We start from the raw sequence: 22,558 nt of genomic DNA, 5'->3' as shown, positions 1-22,558 counted from the left end.
CATTGCTTTTAGGCTTTTGTTGTCGGTCAGAGAACAAAGCTTTCTCTTGTCTAGAGAGATGGCATAAAGAAGAACATGGAAGAGAGATGGATAGGCTTCTCATGAGCCAGGTGAATACTTGAAATTTTCCCTTCTCCTTTCCCTCTATGAAGGCCCCCAGATAGGGTTGTCTGCCCAGGGATATGGCATATGCCTGTCCCATATGGGCAAGTTTCAGGAACAGCTTTAAGATCGAAAGGAATCAGGTCATGGCATCTCACTTAAGTGCTCTTTAATCTACACTAAACATCTGTCCATGGGCTAGCATTCATAAAGATTCCTTCTAGGGCCATGAGCACAAGATCTAATAATAAATACCGTTCTTTAGTCATCTTTTTTGCTTTATGTGTACCTTTTCCACATTAGACTGTGTGGGTAACAAATAATGGATGATATCGACAAGCATGGGAATTCCAGAATACTTCATTATCCTCATGCAGAACCTGTACATGGTCCTAAGTGGCAGTCACTTGAACAGTGCAGGAATAATGCATGGTTTAACACCAGGATTGTATATTTTCACCATACTTATTCAATCCGTGTGCTCAGCAAATAATTGAGGAAGATGGACTACACAAAGAAAAACCAGCAGCCAACTGAAAGAAGGATATGCAGATTCCACAACCTTACTTGATGAAAGTGAGGAAGACTTGAAGCCCTTGCTGATGAAGATCAAGGACTATAGTTATCAGTGTGGATTACAGAACAATGTAAAGCAAACAAAAATCCTCACAACTAGACCAATAAGCAACATTATGATAAACAATAAAAAGATTGAAGCTGTCAAGGATTTCATTTACCATAGTAAATGTTCATGGAAACTGGAGTTAAGAAATCACATAATATATTGATTTTTAAAATTGTTGTCAAAATTGCTATTGATATTATAAGTTGTTCTATGGCTAGACAATTAAAACCAAACCAAATTCATTGCTATTGAGTTGATTATAACTAATATTCTTGAAAATTTTCACATTACTAGAACTTATAGTTAATACAGTAAGAACTGCTGGTATTTTATTAAAATGATAGATTTTAAATAAGGAGTTTATTCTATAAATATGTTCCTTTACATTTGATTTCTTTCTTGATTACATTCGTTCAAGTACATGCTCAATGAAATGATCTCTTTCATTGATGCCATATAAAGCTGTACTAATATGTGCCTTGATATGGCAGAACTGGATCACACATTGAACTGAAAGATAACACGAAGAAAAGCTGTTTGATTTTTAAAACTTTAAAACTCAGTCTGAAGAAAATCAGACACATTTTTGTGTCTAGTGGGAGACAGAGAACTCTCACTAGAAATATGATACTATATATGTAGCATAAATGTGAGGGGATGAAGGGGTTCTCATCCCCCCCCCCCCCCCGCAACCGGAATCATCCTGGGCAGAGCTGAGCTTTCAGAGGAGGCATTTTCCCACTAGGCAAGCAAGGTGTAACTCGCTCTGAGTTAGTGCACCCAGTGGCATCACCTGGGATGTTTCTCTCTTGTTTACAGTGAATGTTTTTGTAAAAGCAGTTTTGCTCAAATCTTGTTTTTTGTGGTGGCCAGTTTAAGAGAACAGTGTGCAGCTGTGAGATTTTGTTTCCTGCTCAGGAATCAGGAAAAATGCCACAGGAAATGTTGTGATGCTGAACAGAGCTTACAAGTATAGAACTATGGGAAAAACTCAAGTGTATGAGTAGTTTTCTCATTTAAAACAAAGTGAAATGTTGATTGATGAGAAACCTCATTTTAGATATCTGTCAACTTCCTGAATGGATAAACATGTCGACTCATAGTGCATTTGAAGTTATCCCACCAGGTTAGACTATTAATCAAGCTTTCCATTTAGAGGTTCAAAAAGAGTATAACAGCGTACAACAAAAAGGCCTGACTGAAATAGAGAAAAGGGCTAGGAGGCAAAAGCTATTTATGTAGGTATAGTTACAGGCATGTTTATATGTAAATATAATAATTTATGATAGGGAGAGAGGTCAATGTACATATATTTATATGTTGACTATTAAGATAGCAGATGGACTTTGGGATGCTACTCAAGGCCTCTCTCAACACAAGAACACTTTGTTCTAATAACCTGGCACTCTTTGATACTCACCTTCCTGGCATGATCGCTGAAGACAAAATGGGCGCATAGGAAAATGTGGTGAAGAAAGCGGATGGTGCCTGGCTATCAAAAGATATAGTGTCTTGGGTTTTAAAGGCTTGATGTTACACAAGTGACCTTCTAGCAGGGAAGCAAATATGACCACATGGAAGAAACACACCAGCTTGTGTGATCATGAGGTGTCAATGGGACCAAGTATCAGGTACCCAAATTTCCAAAACAAACAATTTATTGATGCAAACAAGGGGGTTGGAGTTGAGACCCAAAGCCCATCTCTAGACAACTGGACATTCCTCCACAGAAGGCTTACAAGGAAGGGACAGTTCAACCAGGGTGCACTATAGCATTGATGAAACAAACATCATCCCTCTAGTTCCTGAATGCCGCCTACCCTCCACTACCATGACCCAATTCTACCTTACAAATCTGGCTAGACTAGAGTACACACATTGGTACAGATAAGCACTCTCAACACATGGAATTCAGAATAGATAACCCCTCAGGAACAGTAGTGGGAGTAATGATATCAGGAGGGTTGGGGAGTGGTGCGATGGTGGGGGGGGGGAGAGGGGAAACCCATCAGAAGGTTATATATATAGCCCCTTCCACCCCCACCCAGTGGGACAAATAACAGAAATGTGGGTGAAGGGAAACAATGGACAGGGTAAGATACTAACTAACAATGATAATATATAATTGACAAAGGATTCAGGAGGGGAGATGGTGGGCGAGGGAGGGGAAAAAAGAAAAGCGTTACCAAGAGCTCAAGTAGAAAGACAATGTTTTGGAAATGTTGACGGCAACATATGTACAAATGTGCTTAATACAATTAAATTATTGATTGCTATAAGATTTGTAAGAGTCCTCCCAATAAAATGATTAATAAAAAGGCCTGATTTGTCACCATGTGTTTTGCCACCACAAAAATGCATGTATGTGTCCACACAGCCATCTCAGTGTGCCAACTTGTGGCAAAAAAGAACATGCTTCTCTTGCCCCACCCACCTTACTCACCTGATCTCTCTCTATGAGACTTATTTTTGTTTCCACAAATGCAGAGGGATATGAAAGGACAGTGATTTGATGATGTAGAGGAGGTGAAGAGAAAAACGAAGGAGGTGCTGTCAGCCATCCAAACAGATGAGTTTGAAAACTATTTTCAAGAATGGAATCGCAGATTTGACAAATATATAAAATATAATGGAGAATACTTTGAAGGTGATAAGGTTGTTTTGTAAAAAAATTTAAGTACATAGCTTTGAAAAAATAATTCCTTTTTGGGGGGATACTCCCTCATATATTTACATATACATATATATTTACCTGGATAGTAGATTTTTAGCAAGTCTATTTGGAATGATGATATCATGGAAGATAAATATTAACAAGATAAAACATTAATCATGAAACATTAACAAAGTAAAAAATCAATAAGCATCCACATGATCAAAAGAGTTCTTTTTCAAAATAATCATAATTTTAAATTATACCATAAGCTGTATATTACACAATATAAAAAAGAAAGAAAAATACCATTTCTCTATGTCTTGTTTTGATCATAAGAACAACCACCACCCCTAGGGGTGACTAAGGCGGCTGCGGGATAGCACTGAGTCCCAATACTGAACATAAGTATTGACATCTTTCTGTAAAGGTACCAAACACTTAAAAAGAGAGAAATGAAAAAGAAATCTCTAGTAGCACTCTTCAGCATGTACAGTTAGTAGGAAGTGATTATCCACAATGTTGATAGTTTTCATAAAGAGTCTCAGTCAAGCATTCAAAAAGCAGAAGGTGGGCATCAGGGACTACTTAGGTTAGGCTCTGTGGAATGCCTTGTCCTTATTTTAATTGAATTCCAGAACTTCCTTCCCTTAATAACATCATTAGCAGGGCTATGCTCAATTTAGTGCAAATGCAAAACGAAAACCAAGCCAAACCAACAAATGCATTAGGAGCAAAGTCTGATCAGGAAGATAGTTTTCCCTGACACGAGCTCAGGAAGTCATTTAGTCAACAGTAATGCGGAGTGATGGTGAGGCTACCATGCTCCCTGAAATCAGATGCACATGCTCACAACACTGGCTGAACAGGCCACACATTTCTGTGTTTCTTGCTTTTCCTTGTTGAATGATAAAAACAAATAAAATCATAGGTAAGAATAAAAGTCATTTGCTCCTTTAATGCCACATTTTGATGAAGTTTCCAAAAATGTATCTAAAGTCAATGTGGGAGAGTTGGCTGGTTTTCTTGACCATGATGTCATTATTTTGGCCACCAATCCCAAGAACATTAGAAGCTACACACAGCCAGCACAGGACAAGGCAAGCTGACTCCTCCATAGCTTGGTCCAGGTCATCTCCAGAGTTGTGTTCATGATGCCTGAAGGGAATCTGTAGCACTGCATGTCCGCAGTTGTGTAAGAGGCGTTCACAACTTCAGGAGGCCAGAGTGTCTCCTACTGTAAAACAGCCATATAACAGCAATGGAGGATTCAGGTCTGCATCTATCCAAAGGAAATCCACCAATCACAGTACTTGAAGTGTCAATAAATCCTGTCTTAGATCATCACCATTAAAAAAAAATTGCTCCAACTGAATCCTCAACAAACACCCGGTTATTGTTCACCAGCCTCATGCTGCATGTTGGAGTCAACATACTTGCACTTGTCAGCACAGAGGTCTGAGAGGACGCCACCTAGGTTCAGAAAGGCACTCCCATGAGCATTCTGTTTTAAACAGCTATCCACGGTCCTCTTCCCTTTGCTTCTAGTTCACTTCATTGCATTCAGTTTGATTAGACTGTTTAAAGTTTTTAACGTACTAAGTACTTCAACTTGTTTGGCAAGGACTTTCCTGTGACCTATGCTTCAAGGATGGTGCCAAAATGTGCTGAGACAGCAGGGATGAGTATTTCTGGTCTACAATGCCACAATAGAACTGGCCTCTCCTCCGATTAGGAAATGCTCTTTCTAGTGGGAACTGAGAGAGGGCACGATCGAGAAAATCTCACCTTTTAAAACTTGCACCACTTGCAAAAGGTATTTAGAGACTTTGTCATCATTCTTCCAAAGCGGATTCCAGCACATATTGAATTTCAACTCTGGACAGTTGAAATTCAGAAGCTTCAGGGCGTCCCGAAGGAGAAATTTAGGCCAAATCTGCAGAAGCGCCTGAAGCTGAACACCATCCTCATTTATTCCACTCGATAGACGGCAATCGTTCTGGCAGTGACTGTGGGAAATTCTCTCTGCGGTCTTTTCGCAAAGTTCAAGTAAGATCCATGTTATTCTCACATACTTGAGATAAGGGATCCCTAGCCAGGATTTCTTTCAGTACAGTAAGAAACTTCTTTCCACCTTGACTTGATACATTAGCCCTATCACTGCTTGCAAGTTTAGCAGTCTTTTCAATAATCCTATCAAATGAGGGATAATAATAAGATTAAATTTTTTTCTGGGAGTTGAATGTGGAAAGCTGTTGCATTTAAATATATAGATTTGTTTGAACAATTCCCACTTCCCCTTCTTCAAGTTCATCAGGAGATGGAGACCAGATCACAACTGTCCTTTAAATTACAGTACCATTGTGTTTGTCCAGAGTACGGGAGAATGCCCCTTTCCAGCCTTCCTGACGGTTTGATATTTAGAGGGAATCAGTAGTTTTATTGATTTCTCCATTTTTACTTTATACAACATTGTATAAACAACAAAACACAATCTAGCTATTCTTGGCAAGTCACCAGGATTGATATCAAATTACTGTGATTCGTTCCATATGTGATCATTTCCCTTCGTTCCATATGTGATCATTTCCCTCTGATATCCCTGGGCTTATGATTGATTGCTTTATTCAGGAGCTCAGTACCATGAAACAGACCAGCCCTGAGGTGAACTTCTATACTGTCTTCTGTGTTAAGTGTATTTCCCTTAATCAAAACAATTTGGAAAGGGTGGATATTTTCCCAAACATGAGCAGTAATTTGTTTTCTTTGGTGATAAAGAGAAGCCCCGGTGGTGTAGTGGATATGTGTGTGGCTGCAATCTGCATGGTGGGCATTTCGAAACCACCGGCAGCTCCACGGGAGGAAGACAGGACTTTCTACTCTTGTCAGCAGTTACAGTCTCAGAAACCCACAGCAGGTCGAAACGATTCAACGTTGACTTTGATGGCAGTATGTTGGCGATAAAGGAAGGGGAATATTAGATGAATCTCGATTCATAACAGCCTTGATGGAATTCATTACAGGTCATATGTCTTTTTCTTGTAGCAGTCCATAAATATAAAATGGGGTAGGGTTCTGTTCATTAGACCGTTCCCTCTACACTGGAGCCGAGTTAGAGGGTGATCGTGAGACACATGTTCCACCTCCCACTTCTCTGCACCATCCAGTCATAGGGCCTACTGCACCGTCTTTCCCATGATAGTCAAACGGTTTTGGATCGCCAATTTGTTTATTTTTTTATAGGACACCTATTAGGAGATACTTGAAAGCTAAATACATCCTGACAGTTTTCAAAATGAACAGCCACGATGACTATACATCTTTCAAGATAGATTGGTTTGTTCATTTATCAGTTCATGGTATGTTCACTGTTCTTTGCCAGTACCCAAATTGAAATGCATAATTTCTTCTTCATTCTTCCTTATTCAATGTCCAACTTTCACATGCATATGAGGCCATTGAAAATACCATGGTTTGGCTCAAGCACATCTTAGTTCTCAAAGTAACTATCTTCTTTCAATACTTTAATGAGGTTTTCTGTAGCAGAATTACCTAATGCAACTTATCTTTTGAACCCTTGACTACTGTTTCCATGAACATTGATTGGGGATCCAAGTAAGATAAATCTTTGCCAACTTCAACCTTTTGTCCATTTGTCACGATGTTACCTATTGGTCCACTTGTGAGGATTCTGGTCTTTTTTATATTTAGTCATAATCCATACTGAAGGTTGCAATCCTCGACCTTCATCAGCAAGTGGTTCAAGTCCTCCTCGCTTTCAGTCAACAAGTTTGTTTCATCTGCATATGCTGTAGGTTAAGGAGCCTGCTTCCAAACCTAGGCTACATTGTTCTTCTTATAAGTCAGTTTCTCTGATGATTGGCTCACCATGCAGATTGAATAAGTATGGGAAGAGAATACAACCCTGTGGCCGACCTTTCCTTATTTTAAACCATGCAGGATTTCCGTGTTGTGTTCCCACAGCTGCCTCTTTATCCATGTACCAGTTTTGAATGAGCACAGTGAAGTGTTCGGGAATTCTTATTCTCCTCAAAGTTTGTTACGATCCACACAATCAAAAGACTTGTCATTCTGATAAAACAAAGTCAGCATATTTCTGGTATTCTCTGCTTTGAATCAAGATCCATCTGACATCAGCACTGATATTCCTTGTTCCACATCCGCTTATGAATCCAGTCAACCTCTGACGGTTCCTGTCAATGTACTGCTTCAGTGGGTATTGGATGATGTTCAGCAAAATTTTATTTGTACATGATATCATTGATATTGTTCTATAGTTTGAGCATTCTACGGATTCATCTTTTTTGGAATGAATCAGTCGATCATAGATGAGTAAGTGCATCCAGTGCTTCCTCAGCTTGTTGAAACATTTCAATTGGCATTCCATCAATTCCTGGAGCCTTGTTTTCGGCTAATGCTTTCAGTGCACTTGAACTTCTTCCTTCAGCACCACTGGTTCTTTCTCATATGCTGCCTCCTCAAATGGTAGGATGTGAACTAGTATTTTTGGTACAGTAACTCTGTATTCTTGGCATCTTCTTTCCATATCTCCTACCACATTTGTTATTTTTCTCTTAGAATATTTCAATATTGCAAATTGAGGCTTGAATTTTTTCTTTAGTTAGTTCAGTTTGATATTCTGAGTGTGTTCTTCCTTCCTGTTTTCTAATTCTGGATCTTTGCATATTTCATTATAACATTTGACTTTATTGTCTCAAGCTGCCTTTCAGATTTCAGCTCTTTGACACCATCATTTCTTCCATTTGCTTTAACTACTCTTGGATTAAGATCAAGTTTGAAAGTCCTTTCTGGCACTCACTGATAGCCTCTCTTTCTCTCCTATCTTTTTAATGACCCTTCACTTTCTTTATGAATGATGCTCTCGGTGTTCTTCCACAGCTCATCAGGTTTTCTGTGATTCATGTTCTATGTGTCAAATCTGTTCTTGAGATGTCCTGGAAATCCAGGTGGGGTGGATTTAAGGTAGTATTTTGGCCCCTGTGGATTTGTTTTAACGCTCTTCAGCTTTAACCTGAACTTACAAATAAGCGATTGATATCCTGTTCCGTAGTCATTTCCTGCCCTGAATTTAGCTGCTGATATTGAGTTTCTACACTTTCTCTTTTCACAGATGTAGTCAATTTGATTTCTTTGAATTCTATCTGAAGAAGTCCATGCGTGTAGCTGCCTTTTGTGTTGTTGAAAAGTCTTTGCTAGGAACAAGTCCTTGGTCTTGCAAATATTTGATCATGCCATCATCAGCTTCATCTATATCACAAAGACCATATTTTTTATGTACTGTCCCTTTCCTCTTTGTTTCTCATTTTTACATTCCAATCTCCAGTAATTATCTATGCATAAATTTGAACAATTGTTGTATTGATTGGATGTCCTTGAATGTGGACAGATATGATCTATCACAGAAAGCATTGAAATATCAAGCTTGATTCTGAAGTGTCCCTTTTAACAATGATATCAGTGCTTTCCTCATGACAATTTGAGTCTGAGCATAGTCTATCATATGATTTTCTGATTCAAAATGTCGATTGTCAGTCCACTCCATCTCACTAATGCCTAGAATATCAATCTTTATGTGTTCCATTTCACTTTTGAGGACTTGCAATTTTCTTCCATTCATGCTTTGTACATTCCAAGTTCCTATCTTGAGCAGATTAGAAAGGACTTAAACTGAGAAGACAGAGAAACCAAAGGATCTCCCATCCACCTGTATGTCATTTTAATCAGTAACTCCTGTGTCCTGAGCCTTACGTACTCCCTTCCTATATGCTATATGGACCACAATCATAGCTATCGAATTTCATAGGTGAATGTACCTAGCTCAAAGCCTAACATGACTTTTATGTAATTTAACAAATAACTCTACTGGTCTGCAGACCTGGAAGGCTGCAGGGACACCTGAACATCCTATGTGTCCATGTGCTGTTTCTCTAAGAAGATATATTTCTGGGTACTTTCACCTTGTTCACCAGCACCCTTGTCCTCGGGGGAGAACCTATGTAAGAAAAAAATGCCATGAAGAACTGACTATTGTATTGAGTGTGATTCTTTTCAGGCACGATGCCACTAAACATCTTGAGTTTAGGCCTTCAAAACAAGAAGACTAGCTTCATACACTTTAAGTACTGAGGGTTTGGCTAGCTAAAGAGTGGGACAGATGCAGCCAAGCCACATGAGAATCATGTATCCTCATCTGAAAAGCGATTCATACATCATTGTCATTAAGGTCCTTTAGAATCAGGAGTCACTCAGCTTCAGCTCCAAACCAAACATATTTAAATAAATATAAGCAAAACTGTAGAATGTGTCACTGTGGTTCCCAAAAGGTCAGATGTCACTAGATAAATGTTTAACTTTTTCAATATTTACTTAGAGTTTTATAACATTGGGGCATCATACAAGAACACAAATGAGGGAGATCATTTGGTGGAAACTTTTGCTGTCCTCTGCTCTTAACAGGAATCTAAGTACATTTTATCAATTACAAGTGGGAAAATTTTATGTAGTAAAATAAAATATTTGGTGACAGAATAAAATAGAATTTTAAATTCAGCATTAAATTCCTTATTTTATAATTGTTATTTCACATACACACATGTATAGATATTAAAAAGTCCTTCATATTAACCATTCATTCATTTAGTGCACATTTCTTGTTTATCTATTGTGTTCCAGGCCCTGGGAAGAAGCTGGAGAGTAGGTTAAAACCAAACAAAACATAAAACAACATCGCCTCTAAAAGCTCTTATGATAGTGTGGAAGTGGGAAATATGGAAAACAAACAATATTATATTTTATAAGTAATATAAAATGTGGATATACTATTGATATGTTATTTCAATATTCTGGACACAAAAATAATTCAGATGTTCTAGATAAAGTACATTTTGTAGTGTAACACTTATAAATATTTTCTTCAAGATTATGTCTTTTCCATCTGTGCTCCAGTGTTTTTTGTGGCACAGTTCACAATTGCAAGAAGTTGGAAACCACCCAAATTTCCATCAACTGATGAGTGGATTAAAAAGCTGTGGTACATATATACAATGGAGTACTACACATCGCTAAAAAGCAGTGATGAATGTATGAAGCAGATCGCTGCATGGGAAGAACTGGAGGAAATCATGCTAAGCGAAGTAAATCAAGCACAAAAAGAGAGTACAACATGAGTCCACTAAGATAAGCTTTAAAAAATACAAAAGGGGAATAGGAAAAAATATACTGTATGCAAACATTCCTGGGGTGAGGACCAGGTAGTATGGCAGGGACCAGACCAAATACACAGATACATGTGGTAGACAACTAAAAAGTAGGTGGGGAAAGGAACAAAACTAATGAAAGAGAAATGGGTAGCAGGGGCACAGGGCACTAACCCACCCAAGGGGAGGGTATTGTTTATATCTCCACAGGGAAGAGGGACCAGACTTCAACCCAGTGTTCCAAGATGTGAATGCAACATGCCGGTGTAGAGTAGGGAACCAGTAGAGAGGTCTGAGGGGCCGACCCCAATCCCAACTACTACACGGACACCTGCCCCTCCCCCCAGAAGAATTTATTTCATAGGATGGCACTGAATCTGCAGTTCTGGGAGAGGGACATATCTGATAGGAGCACATGGGAGCAGATGAAGGGGGAGGAGGAGAGAGTGGAGCACATCCTGGCCCACCAGGCTTTGAGGATGATGTTCCCAATTAGAGCAGCCAGTCCACAGAGAGGACCACATGACCGGCCCCACTATGAGACACGACACCCCTCACTAACTCATAGTCCTACAGGGGACCACACCGGTGACATAGTGTGCCCGATCTGATTCCACCATACCAAGGCAAAACACGAAAGGGGTGCAACAGAACAACAAGGGAATGGAGTGGCGAGGTCCCCAGGGAATGCTGAAGGTGAACTTTGGGGCTAGGGCATGGCGCCCCAACATACTGGACTGGAAAACATTCCAAAAGGCCAACAAACAGTCCTTGAACTAACTACAAGCTTTTCTTTTTTGTTGTGTTTTGTGTGGGTTTTTGTGTCATTGGTTTGTTGTTGTTGTTGCTTTGTTGTATATTGTTGCTTGGTTTTGCTCTGTCTTGTTTTTGTGCATGTTATTATCTCCACAGGTCTGTCTAAATAAGATAGGCTGGATGAACAATCTGGAGGAGAAACAACAGGACCGGCAGTTCCAGGGAGACATGGGAGAGGGGGAGGTGGGGGGAAAGGTAGTGGTGTTGACAAACCCAGGGACAAGGGAACAACAAGTGATCCAAACTGGTGGTGAGAAGGGTGTAGGAAGACTGGCATGGCGTGATCAAGGGTAATGTAACCAAGAGGAATTACTGAAACCCAAATGAAGACTGAGCATGATAGGGGGACAAAAGGAAAGTCAAAGGAAATAGAGGAAAGAGCTAGGAGGCAAAGGGCATTTGTGGAGGTCTAAATAAAGGCATGTACGTATGAAAATATATTTATATATGAGGATGGGGAAATATATCTATGTGCATATATTTATTGGTTTAGTATTAAGGTAGCAGAAGGACATTGGGCCTCCACTCAAGCACTCCCTCAATGAGAGAATACTTTCTCCTATTAAATTGGCATTCTATGATTCCCACCTTCCTGATACAACCGCTGAAGACAAAGCGGGTGAATAAGTAGATGTGGTGAAGAAAGCTGATGGTGCCCGGGTATCAAAAGATATAGTATCTGGGGTCTTAAAGGCTTGAACAAGAGGCCATCTAGCTCAGAAGCAACAAAGCCCACATGAAAAAAAGCACACCAGCCTGTGTGATCACGAGGTGCTGAAGGGATCAGTTATCAGCCATCAAAGAACAAAAAAAATCATATCATGGTGTGCTCACCTCCTTAATACGATCACTGAAGACAAATGGATGCATAAGCAAATGTGGTGAAGAAAGTTGATAGTGTCCAGCTATCAAAAGATATAGCGTCTGGGGTCTTAAAGGCTTGAAGGTAAACAAGCAGCCCTCTAACTCAGAAGCAACAAAGCCCACATGGAAGAAGCACACCAGCCTGTATGATCACAAGGTGTCAAAGGGATCAGGTATCAGGCATCAAAGAACAAAAAATCATATCATAGTGAATGAGGAGGGGGAGTGCAGAATCGACACCCAAAGCCCATTTGTAGGCCACTGGACATCCCCTTACAGAAGGGTCTAGGGGAGGAGATGAGCCAGCCAGGGTGCATTATAGCAACAATGAAACATACAACTTTCCTCTAGTTCCTAAATGCTTCCTCCGCCCCCCACTATCATGATCCGAATTCTACCTTGCAAGTCTGGCTAGACCAGAGGGTGTACATTGGTACAGATAGGAACTGTAAACACAGGGAATCCAGGGAGTATGATCCCTTCAGGACTAGTGGTGTGTGTGGCAATACTGGGAGGGTGGAAGGAGGGTGGGTAGAAAGGGGGAACTGATTACAAGGATCAACATGTGATCTCCTCCCTGGGGCATGGACAACAGAAAAGTGGGTGAAGGGAGATGTCGGACAAGGCAAGATATGACAAAATAATGATTTATAAATTATCAAGGATTCATGAGGGAGGGGTTTTGGGGAGGGAGGGGAAAAATGAGGACCTGATGCCAGGGGCTTAGGTGGAGAGCAAATGTTTTGAGAATGATGAGGGTAATGAATGTGCAAATGTTCTTGACACAGTGGATATTGTGATAAGCGTTGTATGAGCCCCTAATAAAATGATTGAAAAATGATTATGTTTTTCTTTTTATTTACTTAATGGTGTCCTTTTCAGTGAAAAAAGTTTTAATTTTGATATTCAATTGATCAATTTTTCCTTTTATGAACTATGCTTTTTATGATATGTCTAACTAATCCAAGGTCACAAATAGTCTTTCCATATTTTCTTCTAAAAGTAATTTAGCTCTAACATTTATATCTGTAACCCATTGCGGGTTAATAATTCTGTTGAAGTAAGAGTTTACATTTATCTTTTTACATATGTAGCCAATTTTTCTAATGATTTGTTGAAAATTCCTTTCTCATTGAATTACCTTGGCAATTTGGGGATATTATTTCATCAAATATATTAGTTGATTTCATTTCTTTCAATTTTGTTTCAGTGTCTATGTGTGTAGTCTATGTCAAAACCACCCTTAACTACCAAAGAGTTTAGTAATTTAAAATTGAGAGGAGTAAGTCCTTCAATTTTCTCTGTTTTCCAAATTATTTTGCTATTCTGAGTCCTTCTTAGTAGTATACACATTGCAGAACCTGATTCCTATGTTTTTCAATTTAAGGAAAGACACATGCTGATAGGGTCTAAACTGGGTTCTCTGTTCTGTTCCATTGGCTTATGTCACTGCACCAGTACCCCACTGCCTTAATTACTACAGTAGCCTTAACATCAGGATGAGTGATTTATCCAATTTATAATTCTGTTTTATAAAATTTGACACATTTTATCAATTTTAAGATATTTTATAAGTGTGTCAAGTTATAGATTCTGTGTATTTTCACATGAACATCTCCCCTTAGGCTTTCTTTAGTTCATCACCATTTTGCAGTTTTCAGGAAAAAAGTCTATACATGTTTTATTAGATTTAAATTTGGGTATTTTATTTTTTTAGGTAATGAAATTGTTTAATTTTTAAATTATTGTTCTAATATGTTCAGTCAATTCATAGTGCTTATTGTTTATCTAGGCATTTGCCCATAGTGGGGAATAGGAAGTGGACAAGTCTCCTAGTGTCAGTGAGAAGACTCATACTCGGTCCTGCTTTTGTCCCTTCCTATATCTGGGATTCTGGGCATAGATCATTAGCTCACTGAGCCTTGGGTGGTGACTAATACTTATCTCAAGGGAGTTAGGACATTTTAAAATCTATTTTAATATAACTAATTGCAAATTCTTCTACATTTAACAGACTATATAATATTCTTTCCACTCTGGAACAGATATCCTTTTATTCACCAGAAGGCTTTGATAAATTGCTTTGCAAATAAAGGGGAAAACCCCCTGGAACATGAGTTAGACATAGAGAAAAAAACAAAATAACACATCTCCTGATCTATACAAGAAAATATATTTGGACATGGGTAGCAATGAAAGTGGAAGCTGTATTGGACAGGATTTGACTGGTGGGTGTCAACATCCAGGTGTTTGACTATCTCTTGTTGATGGGCAAACTAAAATTTGGAGTTATTCCTTAAATTAAGTGAGAGATTGGACAAGGATATAGACTTCTGCTTTGAGGAGAAAGCAGTTGTGGACTAGCTAGGGCAAAGAACTGTCAGTGACAGCTTTTGTGATAGGTTCATTTTGCCAACCTGGCCAATAGGAACATGTGGGATTAATAACGTCACAGTTTGATTGGAGGCCAAAGAGATAAATGGCTTGGCAAGGCCCATTCCTCTCTACCTTCCTCTCTGGTGATTAGACCAGCATGTGACTGCTTTCGGTAGTTCTCTGCCTCAACTGGTGAGCTACACTACCTGTGGGATCACCAGGATCCTGTCACCCCATGGATCCTGTCACTAGAGCTTGTGGTTCCTCTGAGATCTGCTTTTCCACGCTGCTGGAGTGTGCATCGTATGAGCTTGACACTGGCGGATCCTGTTGTCTTGCATTGTTTGAGTTCGATATTCCATCTGGGCCTGCTTCCCTAAGTTCCTGAGCTGCTGACTGTTAGTTACCCGCTCTGCTCTTTGCTGCCTCTGGGCAGAGTACCTGAATTGCCCCAGGGAAGATTCGGTTTTCTGCTTCCTTGACCTTGGTCCCAGCAGCGTTGGTGAGTTGAAGGACCTCAAGTATATTCACTGATCCAGGAAAGTCAGTTGAGCTAAGCTCTGTACTGCTGTATGGACTAATTAGCTTTTATATTCATTAGTGATCTATCTATCTATCTATCTATCTATCTATCTATCTAGTTAGCTAGCTATCATATGTGTCCTGGTTTTGTTTCTCTGGAGAACCCTGTCTAACAAAGCTCCTAAGAAGATGTCCCCACCAAAAAAAAAAAAAAAAAAAAAGACCTAGTCTTGATGCAAGTTTAGAAAAATACGTAATTTTACCCACAGTGGTGGACAAGCCTATGCAGTTGGTTCATAAATATACTAAGGGGGACATGGAAGAAGCACACCAGCCTGTGCGATCATGAGGTGCCAAAGGGACCAGGTATAAGGCACCATCCATATATATATATATGATATATATATATATATATATATACCATAGTGAATGAAGGGGGAAGTGCAGAGTGGAAACCCAAAGCCCATTTGTCGGCCACTGGAGATCCCCTCATAGAGGGGTTTAGGAGAGGAGATGAATCGGTCAGGGTGCGATGTAGTACCAATGAAGAACACAGCTTTCCCCCAGATCCTGGATGCTTCCTCCCCCCAACTACCATGATACGAATTCTGCCTTGCAAGACTGGATAGAGCAGAGGTTGTACACTGGTGCATGTGGGAGCTGGAGGCACAGGGAATCCAGGGTGGATGATACCTTCAGGGCCAGGGGTGTGAGGGGTGATACTGGGAGGGTAGAGGGTGAGTGGGTTGGAAAGGGGAAACCGATTACAAGGATCTACGTGTGGCCTCCTCCCTGGGGCACAGACAACAGAGGAGGGGGTGAAGGGAGATGCCGGATATGGCAAGATATGACAAAATAATAATATATAAATTATCAAGGGCTCATGAGGGAGGGAGGACCGGGGAGGGAGGGGTAAAAAGGGGACCTGATGCAGAGGGCTTAAGTGGAGAGCAAATGCTTTGAGAGTGATTAGGACAAAGAATGTATGGATGTGCTTTATACAATTGATGTGTGTATATGTATGGATTGTGATGAGAGTTGTATGAACCCCTAATAAAATGTTTAAAAAACGATGTATTAAAAAATTAAAAAAATATATATATATATATACTAAGGGGGTACTAAAAATAACCTGGAATTGTGCTGGGCAGAGTAGAGGTTTCAGAGTAGGCATATTTCGCACTGGCAAGCACCAAGCAACTTGCTCTGAGTTAGTGCAGCCAGTGGCATGGACTGGGAAGGTTCTCTCTGGTCACCGTGAATTTTTTCATAAAAACAGTTTTGATCGAACCTCTTTTTTCTATGGCAAATTTAAGAGAACAGTGTGCGTTTGTGAAATTTTGTTTCCTGCATGGGAAAAATGCTGCAGAAACTGTTGTGATATCGAATACAGCTTAAAAGGATAGCACTATAGGAAAAACTCAAGTGTATGAGTGATTTTCTCATTTCAAACAAAGGTGCGTTGTCAATTGATGACAAACGTCGTTCCAGACGTCCGTCAACTTCCTGAACGGATGAAAATATCAACTTGTAGTGCATTTAGAGTTTGTTCCACCAGGTCAGACTATGAATCAAACTTTCTATTTAGAGCAGTGTTTTTCAACCTGTGGGTCATGACCCTTTGGGGATAGAAGGACCCCCTCACAGGGATGGCCCAATTCATAACAGTAACAAAATTACATTTATGAAGTAGCAATGAAAATAATCTTATGGTTGGGGGACACCACACACGAGGAACTGTATCAAAGGATTGTGGCATTAGGAAAGTTGAGAACCACTGATTTAGAGGTTCTGAAAAGATAGTGTAACAGTGTATTAGTCTGAGTGCTTTAGAGAAAGAAATCCACCGCAACTCATGTATAAGGGTAAGTGCACATCAAGAAAACATCTCAACCCAGTGCTGCCCAAGCCCACAAGTCCAGCATCAACTCATATGTCCAACACCAATTCACAAAGTCCTCCTTCATCTCACAAAACAGAGGCAATGATGCTGGCTGCAGAAGGAAAGCTGAGTCAGTGAATGTACAAGCATCTCAGTGCTGGCAAGGGTCTCCACATGGCTGCTCCAGCACCCAGGGCTGCATCGGGGTAGGTCCATGTGGCTTCTCCTTTGGGATGTCTTGCAGGAAGTCAGCCTTGCAAGCTGAAGCAGGGAACTGGCTAAGGCAGCTGCACCCTGGTGCGACCATCACAAAGCAAGAGACCGAGAACTAGAAAGGCAAGACTCACCAAGCCATTTATCACTCTGCCCTTCAATTAATCCCACATGTGTTTATTGGCCAGGTTGGCACAATCAACTAACTCAAACAGTGTGCGACAAAATCGGCCTGATTTGTGGCAGACAAGGGATTGGTTTTGCCACCATGACAATGCAGCTTCCCATGTAGCCATTTCAATGAGCCAGTTTTTGGCTAAAAGCAGCATGCCTCTCTTGCCCCACACACCTCACACCTTACCCACCTGCCATCTCTTCGTGCAACTTCTTTTTGTTTCTGCAAATGTAGAGGTACATGAAAGGACAGCCACTGGGGGATGAAGAAGAGGTGAAGGAAAAAATGAGGCAGGTGCTGTTAGCCCTCCAAACAGATGAGTTTGAAAAATATTTCCAAGAATGGAATCACAGATTTGACAAATGTAGTAAGTGTAAAATAACAGTACATAGAAGGTGATAAGGTTGTTTTGTAAAAAACAACAACTTAGATTTGAAGAAGTTCCAAGTTTGTTTTTTTTTTTGGTACCCCCTGGTAGTTTCACTAAATGGGTCAGGGTAGGAGCAAAAATAGGTTTTCTAAGGACCACAGAGTTTTGTGATTCAAAAGGTAGAGAAGGTAAAGGCAGGTCAGGTAAGGCTTCACCTTAACTCCTAGGTAAGGAATCTTGGGACCACATAGAGAAATGGCTCATTCATTTCAAGGACCTACACATAAAGAGTAAAGTTCAGAAATAGTTTTAGGGAGGTTTTTTGAAGGCAACCTAAAGCCATATCTACAGAAAGTGTGGGCTGGAGGGTTTATCAGCTAGCACAGACAGGGTGGAAGAAAGGGTATCAACTCTGCCAGTTTCTCTTAGTTTCCTCAGGTTAAGGAATCTATGGTCTTCCATTTACCTTGGCTTGGATTTTATATTTCTCTTTTGCTTCTTAATAAAGTTCTTTTGAAGAATTCTAAACAAAAATTATTAAGAGAGTGAAACTTAAAGATACCGTAAGAAATTCACTTTGCCACGATTATAAATAATAAAATTCAAATTCCAAATAGGGAATAGTATCAGGGCTTGCATAGTGAATATCCGGTTTGCAGATGCCATGCATCACAGTGGGGGCCCAACATCCATTTTCAGAGTTCAGCCATAGATTAAGCCTCCAGTGAATTCCCTCTGACCACAGCCAAGGGATGTAAATAGACTGCTTATCAGACAGAGAACATTGTAAAGTCAATTATGGAAGATATAATTTTGGTAAAATGAAATATTTTATCACTTGGTCTCCATTTTGACTCATTTTAAAGTTGGTTCAATGTAAAATGAAAAAAAAAAACCCAAAGAGGATTAAGTACATGTGGATTTAGCCTTTAGTGACTCCCCTCTGAGCGTAGACCAGGGATGCACAGTCTTGCTATCATGCAAAGTACATTGGAAAATGGATAATTAAAGATGCAATTAGATTAAGATTTAACAATTTATCATGTGTTCTCCCTTTGACTCATTTTATAGTTGTTCTAGTGTTTTATATTTTCTGCTTCATTTCAATTGAGGCTTCTTGGTGTTAGTTTGTTATTTATTTATTTTCGGTATATTTTTCTGTATATGAGATCCAGGATAGTTTAATATATAGAGACAGTAAAGAGATTAATGGTTTCCTGGGGGTATGGCAGGGGAGGTTATGGGGAGATGGGGGAGTTAATAACAATGAGTACAAGAAAGAAGATAGTGTTCTAAAGTTAATTGCGTTAATGATTGTACAACTTTAAAAAAGATGATTGAATCATTGAATTTTATGATTTGTGAATTATATGTCAATAAACTGTTTTAAAAAGAGAAAATCACTTTGGGGAGTAAAGGAATGTCTCCTCCACCACCATCCAGGGGGAGGAACAACGGAAACATTAGTGAAAGGAGATAGCAGATTATGTAAGATATGAAAATAATAATAAGTTTTAATTTATTAAAGGGTTATGAGAAGTGGGTGTTGGGGGAGGGAGGAAAAAAGAGGAGCTGATACCAAGGACTCCAATAGAAAAAAATATTTACAAAATGATGATGGCAACATATGTATAAATGTGCTTGATGTAATTGATGTATGGATTGTTGTAAGAGCTGTAAGAGCCTCCAATAAAATGATTTATAAAAAATAAAAATAAAATAAAAAGAACTAAGGTGTGCCTGATCAGTGCTATGAGTCATTTGCATGTGAAAGCTGGACAATGAATACAGAAGACAGCGGGATAATTGCTGCTTTTGAATTATGGTGTTGGCCAAAAATATAAAATGTGTTGGGAACTGGCAGAAGACTGAACAAATCTTTGTTGGAAGAAGTACAGTCAGAACGCTCCCTAGAAGCCATGATGGAAGAATTCCTCTCATGTACTTTGGACTGGAAAAGAAAATCGTGCTTGGTCAAGTGGAGGGTCAGAGAAAAAGAGGAAGGACATCAGGGGATGGATGGACACCATGCTGCAGCATCAGCCTCACACAGCAATGTCTCAAAGGACAGTGTGGGACCGAAAATCAGTGCTTGAGGGCACCTAGCAACAAGTCATGTTATCTATAAGATCCTGAAGATCTTCATTGAATGATTAAACATATCATTCTAACTATGAAATTAAACTTAATACTCTGAGGATTCTTTTCAAAATCTTCAGTACATTAAATGATCCAAGAAAAATGTCTCTAAAAATACTGACCTCATTGTTGGACAAGGAATAAGGAACAAAGGTTTGATATTATCTCAAATTGCCTGCAAAATGTTGTCCTAAGCATGCACCTCGACCACATTAATCACTTGTTATCTTCTCTTAACCTACAGAACACACTCTACATGTAGGTTGTGAGAGAAGATTCATTAAAAAATTACAATTATCCTACTTGGCTCTACCGACAGCCATGTGTCTTGTTGCTCATGGTTCCTAAGAGACAGTCACTTGTAAACAAAATGCGGAACCGGAGAAAATAATCTAGGGAGTCATGAGATAAGTGGGCTTGCCTGACACAAATCATGCCTTTGACATTTGTTCTTTAGTAGTTATTATGATTATCAAAATAATGGTTTTTTCCTCAGATTCCATCTAAGAAAATTTATCCCCATAAAGTGAGCCAGATGGGATTTTAGTTTGAACAAAGATCAGATTCACAAGAAATTTCCTCTGTCTTTTCTCAGCCAACGTGTGTGTGTGTGTGTGTGTGTGTGTGTGTGTGTGTATAAATAGACATGTAAGAAAACATTTACCATTTTAACATTCCATATGTACTTTTCGGTGGCATTTGTTACGCTTAGTGACTAGTTGGTTACTCATTGGCCCATAAACCTAAAAGGTGGAAGTTCCAACCCACTAATTTCTCTGTGGGAAAAAGATAGGATTTTTGCCCTGGAACAAATGTACAGCCTCAGAAACTCCCTAAGGCAGTACTTTTCAGTCCTATAGGTTTGTAGTGAGTTGGAGTCTATTTTCTCGTAATGAGCTTGAAGTTTGGTTTAATGTTCGTGAGTCTACACTACCTCAATTTCAAGAACATCTCAAGGACAGATCTGACACATTGGACACTAAAGGCAGAAAACTTGATGAGCTGTGGAAGCATTATAAACATCCAATTTGTGGAGGGCCCTGGGGGACGGTGGGAACCCTAAACCTATCTGCAGAGTATCTAGTCAGGCTGAGCCACAGGCTGATCTGCTCTTGCCACAAGCAAGGGTCTTGAACAGCCATAATTACAGGCAGAGACCATTGTAATCTTGATTATGCTGGATCAACCTTGATACTTGACCCTATAGATGGGGCCTGATCATATTCTGGGTGCACGTATTTCCTACTGGTTCCTGGACAGAGATTTCTTCCCCAGCTCTTTGAATGTTGTTGTTTTGGGGAGGGGATCTATCCCTTCTTACGCATTATTTGTATCTTTGTCTGTTTTTATTCTTACCACCTTAGTGCAACTTTGTTTTTTCTTGTTTTCTGTTGGTCTTCCGGCTGGGAAGCACAGGAGGAAAGGATATATAATGACAATAACGGATACAAGGGGATCTAGGTAACACAGGGGTGGGTGGGAGAGCTAGGGAGGGATAGGGGATTTCAGGAGTAACTAATGAAGACTGGAGTGGGAGGGAGGGCTAGAACGGATTGTGATTGCATGAAGTATCTTAAAGGCGATTTAACTGGAGGGGGAGTGCTCTAAAATCTATGTGGGGTTGATTGTATAATTCTCTGTGATGTGATTAGATGATTGAACTATTGATTTATATGTAAATTACTTGCCAACAAAACTGTTGGTATATAAACAAGTATGTTATACATGAAGAAAGCAAAAATAACATAAAAATACAGGAAATAAAGAAAAGATCAAAGTGGATGTCAGAAGAGACTTGCTGAGACTTGCTCTTAATTATAGAGTAGTTAAGGCACATGAAAGAAATGATGAAGGCAAAGAGCTGAACAGAAAATTTCAAAGGAAGCTAGAGAAGACAAGATAAAATATTATTATGAAAGATGCAAAGACTTAGAAAACCAAATAGGAAGAACATGCACTGCATAATTTAAATGGAAAGAACTAAAGAAAAAATCAAATCTCAAGTTGCAATATTGAAATATTCTGTGGGAAAAATATTAAATGATGTATGAAGCATCAAAAGAAATGGAAATAATGCACAGAGTCACTGTACCAAAAAGAACTGGTCAGCTTTCAACCATTTCAGGAGGGAGCATATGAGCAAGAACCAATGGTACTGAAGAAAGAAGTTCAAGCTGCATTGAAAGCATTAATCAGAACACAAGCCTCCAGGAATTGACAGAATACTATTAAAATGTGTCAACAAGCTGATGGCGCACTGGAAATATTCAACTATGGCAGGAATTTGAAAGGCAGATACTTGGCTATTTGCACTCATAGCAAAGAAAGTGACCCAAAAGAACCTTCTAATTGTCAAACAATATCACTGATGTCACATGCAAGTAAAATGTTGCTGAAGATCATCCAACAATAGTTGTAACCGTGCACTGACAAGGAACTACCATAGGTTCAGGCTGGATTAGAAAAGAATGTAGAACAAGGGATATCATTGGTGATGTCAAATGGATGTTGGCTGAAATCAGAGAATACCAGAAAGATATTTACTTTGATTTCATTGACTATGCCAAGGCATTTGACTGTGTG

At 39.5% G+C, this 22,558-nt stretch overlaps 1 pseudogene; it reads right to left on the bottom strand.

Annotated features, from left to right (window-relative positions):
- Nucleotides 1–4,107: 4,107 nt before the first annotated feature.
- On the bottom strand, nt 4,108–6,726 carry LOC142455975 (phosphatidylinositol 4,5-bisphosphate 3-kinase catalytic subunit beta isoform pseudogene; annotated as a pseudogene).
- Between the last annotated feature and the right edge of the window lie 15,832 nt (nt 6,727–22,558).

This window comes from Tenrec ecaudatus, chromosome 9, assembly GCF_050624435.1.
Source record: "Tenrec ecaudatus isolate mTenEca1 chromosome 9, mTenEca1.hap1, whole genome shotgun sequence".
Lineage (NCBI taxonomy): Eukaryota > Metazoa > Chordata > Mammalia > Afrosoricida > Tenrecidae > Tenrec > Tenrec ecaudatus.
Note: the sequence above shows the minus strand (reverse complement) of the source record. Positions and strands in the feature narration are given on the sequence as shown.